The sequence below is a fragment of the Conger conger genome, chromosome 17, assembly GCF_963514075.1.
Source record: "Conger conger chromosome 17, fConCon1.1, whole genome shotgun sequence".
Classification (NCBI taxonomy): domain Eukaryota; kingdom Metazoa; phylum Chordata; class Actinopteri; order Anguilliformes; family Congridae; genus Conger; species Conger conger.
The window spans coordinates 40,402,942-40,408,941 of NC_083776.1; the positions used below are offsets into that span (position 1 = coordinate 40,402,942).

A 6,000-nucleotide genomic window follows, 5' to 3' on the forward strand; every position below is an offset into this window, starting at 1 on the left:
ATATCATTCTGAGTACAGTAAAAAATAAAATAAAAAAGGAACTTTGTACATGGGGTATATTCCAGATGTCTCATTAAAAATGCATGTCTTACGAAATTTAAAACGAAATTAGATTGAAGGCTTCACAATAGCCCACAGTCTTGTCCCGGAGGCTAGAACCTAAAGGCATATGGTGATGCAGCGTCTTTTGGTTATTACTGCTCTAGCCTTTGGAATAGCCTGCCGATGGGTCTTCGCGACTCCAAATCCGTAGACATTTTAAAAAGAAATCGTAAGACACACCCTGTTGTAGTTCTGTCTGTAACGTGGTACACAAATAAAGTTTTGCGTAGCCACGCCTGTATTTGCACTCGGCCTACACGGGCAGATGGCTTCGTCGCCTACGGGAGATAATATTGTATTTTTCCAAATAGTTTCACTTGTTTCAGTTCGGTGCAATATGGACGCGTGCTCACATAAAACAGTGCTACTGCGGCCGGACGTCTCTCGGGTAAGGTTGCCTGCTGTAGGCGGTCCGCATGTCACGTTAACTTGGTGTGGAATTAGCTTGTTCGCTTGCTAGCTAACGACTGGTGGCCATAGTCCTTCGCCTCCGCGTCGTACAGTAACCCCCTTGTTAACAAGATTATTCCTGATACACGTCGTAAATACAGTCGTGTAGGCTATTTATTGCATTTTCTGGAAGGCTTGGCAGCTGTGCGAGGATTATCCAGCTACTGAGCAAACTGTTTCCACGTGCTAGGCCGGCTGTAGCTAGCTCGTTTGCTACCTTGGCGAGGCGATGTAATTTAGTGCTCCGGTGCCTCGCTTATTGTATGTGTCTGGCCATTTTGCATGCTTAGAGATTGGGGAAGTAGATGAGAAGCACCGTACGTGGCACAGGTAAAGACAATTGTCACAACATTTTCAGAGGCCTTGTTGGAAAACGTGGCATTTCCCCCACGTAGGCCCAGCGGACGCCAAAAGTCGCCGTGTTAAGTTAGCCTACACCACAGAAGTAAATAATCGTGTGCCATAGTGGCTAGCTAACGAAAACGACAACGCAGAAGAACCACTCAGCTTGCTTTGGTTGGATATACACACACGGCAGTCTGCTGAGTGGTCAAAGAGGGAATGCTGCTTTCCACGTTTGTTTTGAGCAAACACTCGTGTTTCGAAGAACTCGTTTCCTCCGCGTTTTCGTCCTTTTTAGTGAATTTCGAGTGCTTACTCTAAATTAACTTTTGATGAATTGCCTTGAAAAACTCAGCCTCCAGTTTCTGTTATAGTGTAAAGTACCTTTCGGGCGTACTGTATATGGTATTAAAAACCATGCAGTGTTTTTTTGTTTTTTTCTCAAGTGTCTCTATTAATTGTATGTAAACGATGTTCTTCCCATAGACTGTATCAAAGTAAGGCTCTTCCGTGCATGCACCGTCTTTTTGACGGTTTTCCCTTTTCTAGCTGGAGAGCCCTTGTGAAAGGAATGAGCCGACTGACCTCTGGTGGCAATTACTAGCAATGTACGGGGAGATCCGGAAGTACCGTATTTGAATTTGAAGATGGCGGGCTCCTTGTTTACTTTTCTTCAGATTTTACCTTTTGCTGTCAGATGGCCTGACCTTACCTATACCTAGTAATACTATTGTTTTGTTGTTGTGTTTTTTCTTTTTCTTTCAGTGTGCGATGAATCTTTCAAGCATGTTCAGCTGATGGTGACTGAGATGAGGACAGCATGCAGCGGACAGGCTGGAGGTGGTGACAGTGCAGTTCTTTGTGAGGGTGCAGCCAATAGCAGGATCGAGGCAGTCGGCTGCATAAGTCGGCAGCGCACATCCGTGGACTCCATTTGCCTGCCTCGGAGGGACATTGATGTCTAAATGTGTTCAGCTCAACATGAGAGGTTGTGTTTGATAAACCTCCTGATGCAGATTTGTCTTGTTTGTAAGTGCTGCCAGTTTAGGCTGTCCTTACGAGGCACACACGCGTGCTATGCATGCTTTCGCACTCAGTCCATGACTGCGAACCATGGCCAGAACCCGCCCCTTAGGTAGCGCAGGCTCAGGTAGGTCTCTTGTGCTCGCTCCGGCAGCACATATACTAAAATTGGAACGATACAGAGAAGATTAGCATGGCCCCTGCGCAAGGATGACACGCAAATTCGTGAAGCGTTCCATATTTTTAACCTTACCTGCGCACCAGTTGATATTTTCATGCCTAACCTGAGCTCTGGGTAACATTTTTTGTGAAGCGGTGCATATTTTGTGCCTTGCCTGAGGTCCAGGTAACATTTATTGGTGATTCTGTGCCTTACCTGAGCTCCAGGGTAACATGTTTTGTGATTTTTGTAAAACAGAAAGTTCTATTTTCATTTATACAAGCTGCTGTCCGGGTGTACCTAATAAAGTGGTCACCGAGTGTCCACTAACTCTGCTCGAGGGCAGAGGCTATTGTGACGTCACAGGCTATTGTGACGTCACAGGAAATGGGTGGGCCAAATATTTGCATTTACAGGCTGGTGGACAGGTGTACCTAATAAAGTGGTCACTGAGTGTGTATGAACCGCTAGAGGGCAACGGCTGTTGTGATAGCACAGGCTACTGTGACGTCACGGCAAATTGGTGGTCTTAAGTACGAGTGTAGAGATAAACCTAATAAAGTGAAACTCTGTCCTATTTTAAAAATAGAATCTCCATCTCTGCCGACCTTTTTTTTTTTTTTTTTGAAATAAAATATCCATCTCGGTCCTATTTTAAAGAGTAGAACAGGTTCTCTGTATTGTTCCCATTTCAAGGAGTGCAACAGGCCACTGAGGTGACTCGTCTTTGAAAAAGGCTTCATACGCCAGCGGACAAGTGCCTGGACATGGGCGGATGCTCTGCGTGAGGTGTGGTATGCTTGTGTGGCCCACTGGTGGGCCAGTAGCTGGCCATCTTCCCTCTGATCAAATAAACCCCAATTTCAAAGAGCAAGGGCTCATTTTTGGATGGTTGTTTGCTTTAGACTTGCAACTTGGCACTTTTTTCCCCCTCCGTTGATTGATGCAAATGTTTCTTTGTGCACTGCACACCACCTTGAGTGTATATTGTAAATAAAACTTTAAATGAGACGAATCGCTGTTGTCTGTTACTCTGACGACACTGAGTATCACGAGGGTATCTCCTAATATTTTGTGACTGTTCATATATCCAGGTCTAGCAAACTCGAATTCAGTTCTTGAGAATGTTTTGCTACTCATTGTCCAATTTCATTTCTTTTCCAGGCAGAAATTTTATTTGATAGTACAAAATGCAGAAAGGGAGCACCGTTGTGATTTTTAAAAATGATTATATTATTATTAATAATAATAATAATAATAATAATAATAATAATAATGACAATACAAATATGGCACAACTCGTTCACAGCAGAACATGGAGAAATGTCATGAGTACAAGAGATGGACGTGAATGGGGACCTACTTGTTGCTGCAACTAAATTCGGCAATTGTTCCAACAGTAGATAATAAACTGCCATCAAACAAAACAAGGACTGATTTGCACGTCCTCAAACTTAAACTGGAGCTATGCTGACGCCTAGTGTTAAAAGCTGAGCGTTTTTCTGCTGTTCAATATGTATGAAAATATATTTTTCACTGGCTTCTAGAGTGACTGCTATCGCGGTCACATGAGAATGATCACTGGTCTGATATTTTAATCACATAAATAAGTAGAATAAATAGAGCATGCCCATGGGAGGCATGTGTCCTGGTCTAAGATGTTCGCAGTGTCATGGTCCAAGCTGATGTCCTGCAGCGCCCGGCCCGTCTGCGACTGAGGTTCCCTGCAATGTGAGGCTGTGCACACAGGAAAAACATGCTTATCACAAGATTTATGAACATGCTATGTGACACAGAGTATTTAAAAGTAATAATAATAATAATAATAATAATAATAATTAATTTAACTTCACAGGGGCTACCAAGATGTAGTAGTTGACAGACCTAACCACAGCTAGCTAGCTACACTATACCACTGAAATGACTCACTTTTTAAAACATTTCGACAGAAATGATTAAATTGGGGGAGTAATTAGGCTGCATTATTCGTATAGTCACACGCTGAATCGAGGTATGGAGGTAGGTAGGTAGATAGCCAAGCAGCTATCCGCCTTGCAAGCCAGAGAATATTACGTTTTGTAATTAAAACGAAATGTGCGACATGCCAGCTTTGTCTTACGATATATTTCTAATGTAAAAATACATACATGATGTGTTTATACAGCTGGAAAGTTCTTTCATTCATTCGTTCTGTGTATTAACAGCAACGATAAACGTATTGAACAGCGCGAAAGCCAACTAGCTAGCCTGCTCTGACCATCGCTAACATGAAAATACAAATGATTCTTCTCATTTTAATAAAAATTTCATTAGAAAACGCATTGAAAGCTTACCTTTCACCGATGCGGGAGCAATGGCCGACGCGCCGATTTGAGTCAAAACGGAGGAAGAGCTACAATTGGCCGGCTAAACACGTGATGAATTTGGAACAAACACGTGTTCAATTTGGAACAAATCCGGCCATCTGATTGGCTGAGCCGCTTTGTCAAAGTTGGTGAAAGTTGTAAATTGGAACAAGGCACGGCCTCTGATTGGCTCCAATATTGGAACATATTGGAACATTGGAACAGAGAAGATCGGTAAAGTGGCCAAATCCATTCGACTTTTAAGAGGCCAGCCTGTAGTGCAGTGGCAAGGTCGGCGGTTCGAGCCCCGGTGTAGCTGCGATAAGATCCGCACAGCTGTTGGGCCCTTGGGGGATGCCCTTAACACCCCATTGCTCCAGGGCTGTTTCCTGCTTAGTCTAATCAGGACTTGTCGGTCGCTTTGGATAAAAGCGTCTGCTAAATAACAAATGATTATTTATTTATAGCTTGCATTGTAGCAACTAGACCTAACATCCTCAGAATGACCTACACCGTGGCACGGTGTCATTTTGTTGGGAATGTTAAATGAACCAAAATAAAGAAGAAGAAAAAAAAAAAGTGAAACAGCAAAGTTGGGTGAATTTTGTAACTTTGAGTTGCATCAGGCAAGTATATTTCTCGAGTTATCAAAATACATTAGTTGTATTGTAGACTGGTTTCCGGTTTAATTTTGTCTTTCAACCTATAGGTACAACACACATCAGGACATGTAGGTCTCTTTGGATAAAAGCGTCTGCTAAATAACATTTATTTATTTATTTATTTATTTATTTATTTATTTATTTATTTATTTATTTATTTATTTATTTATTTATTTATTTATTTATTTATTTATTTATTTATTTATTTATTTATTTATTTATTTATTTATTTATTGCTAGCATTGTGGCAACTCAACCTAACATCCTCAGGATGGCCTACACAGTGGCACGGTGTTATTTTGTTGGGAATGTAAGGTATATTTCTCGAGTTATGAAAATACATTAGTTGTATTGTAGACTGGTTTTATTTTGTCTTTGAACCTGTAGGTACACCGCACATCCCGATAGAAACACACATCAGGACTTGTCGGTAGCTTTGGATAAAAGCGTCATCCTCAGGAAGGCCTACACAGTGGCACGGTGTTATTTTGTTGAGAATGTCTGTCCTCCAGGGTCCTCGTCGCACTTCATTGTGCGTCGCTCTGGATAAGAGCGTCTGCTAAATGCCTGCAATGTAATGTAATGTAATGTGAAAAAGAAAGAACGGGAAACCGCAATGCTGTGTGAATTCTGTTGGGTGAAACATTCGCAGCATTGAAAACCATTCGCGTTTTTTCCCCTTTACATAGTTCTGAATGAAGATCAGGTATATCATTCTGAGTACAGTAAAAAATAAAATAAAAAAGGAACTTTGTACATGGGGTATATTCCAGATGTCTCATTAAAAATGCATGTCTTACGAAATTTAAAACGAAATTAGATTGAAGGCTTCACAATAGCCCACAGTCTTGTCCCGGAGGCTAGAACCTAAAGGCATATGGTGATGCAGCGTCTTTTGGTTATTACTGCTCTAGCC

The 6,000-nt window shown here is 41.8% G+C and overlaps 1 non-coding gene across 1 annotated transcript; it reads left to right on the forward strand.

Annotated features, from left to right (window-relative positions):
• Positions 1-2,055: 2,055 nt before the first annotated feature.
• On the forward strand, positions 2,056-2,162 carry LOC133117279 (U6 spliceosomal RNA). The gene has a single exon (XR_009706063.1). It is a non-coding gene; the product is annotated as a U6 spliceosomal RNA (small nuclear RNA).
• Positions 2,163-6,000: the final 3,838 nt, after the last annotated feature.